At 43.8% G+C, this 1,159-nt stretch overlaps 2 non-coding genes across 2 annotated transcripts; both read right to left on the bottom strand.

Annotated features, from left to right (window-relative positions):
• Positions 1 to 228: 228 nt before the first annotated feature.
• On the bottom strand, positions 229 to 376 carry LOC111828470. Its single transcript, XR_002832348.1, has one exon.
• Positions 377 to 738: 362 nt separating this feature from the next.
• Positions 739 to 857, bottom strand: LOC111828469. Its single transcript, XR_002832347.1, has one exon.
• Between the last annotated feature and the right edge of the window lie 302 nt (positions 858 to 1,159).

Below are 1,159 nucleotides of genomic sequence, written 5' to 3'. Positions count from 1 at the left end.
TCTTCTCATAGTATCCACTTTAGTATTTAATATCTGTCCGTCTCTCCTGTCCAGACTGTAAGTCCTCTTGTGACAGCAGAGGGGGTACCATCTGAACTCCATTCTGACAGAAAGAACTCATCTTAGAGGCCCATTATTCCTTGCTTTCAGTGAAATTCCATGTTCAGATGAACCGAACCACACGCTTAAAGGAAAGACTGTCCGATAAAATAGTGGGGCTTTCCCTCCAGTTGTGCCACTGAGTTATATAACTCAGAGTATGTCTTCACACACTGCACTTAAAATGTTCATGGCTTACCCTAGCCCAGTGATGGCGAACCTATGACACGCATGTCAGAGGTGACACGCGAACTCATTTTTTTGGTTGATTTTTCTTTGTTAAATGGCATTTAAATATATAAAATAAATATCAAAAATGTCTTTGTTTTACTATGGTTGCAAATATCAAAAAGTTTCTATATGTGACACGGCACCAGAGTTAAGTTAGGGTTTTTCAAAATGCTGACATGCCGAGCTCAAAAGGTTCGCCATCACTGCCCTAGCCGGTTTGGTTCAGTGGATAGAGTGTCGGCCTGTGGACTGAAGGGTCCCAGGTTCAATTCCGGTCTAGGGCACATGCCCAGGTTGTGGGCTCGATCCCCAGTAGGGGGGCGTGCAGGAGGCAGCCTATCAGATTCTCTCTCATCATTGATGTTTCTCTCTCTCCCTCTCCCTCTCTCTCTGAAATCAATAAAAATATATTTTAAAAATATATACTCATGGCTTTTTTTTTTTAATATTGCACTTTGACCCAGCCATCACACCATGAACCTCTGACACAAGGCTAGGGCAGATAACTCGGTTAGTATCAAGTGCTATAACATCCTTTCTGAACATCATATTCTGCAAAATAATTGTTCTGTCAAATGGTAACTAGAATATCTGCATAAGCATTATTTTATGGGCCCTATGAGTGGTCCACTGACCCCCGAAAATACCTCGGAATCAACCGTTGCCAGGTGACAATGGTGGGACAACTGCCTCATCCTCATTCCCCAGCCCTATACCCACGCCAAGGCCCCTACACCTCTGGGGGCTCGACTCCTCTTTTCTGCTCGACTCCCTTGTGCACAAGCTCTTTTCAATAAACTCCATCTGCTTGATCTTGCACTGAGTTCAG

The sequence above is a fragment of the Myotis lucifugus genome, unplaced genomic scaffold (genome assembly GCF_000147115.1).
Source record: "Myotis lucifugus unplaced genomic scaffold, Myoluc2.0 scaffold_373, whole genome shotgun sequence".
Taxonomy (NCBI): domain Eukaryota; kingdom Metazoa; phylum Chordata; class Mammalia; order Chiroptera; family Vespertilionidae; genus Myotis; species Myotis lucifugus.
Note: the sequence above shows the minus strand (reverse complement) of the source record. Positions and strands in the feature narration are given on the sequence as shown.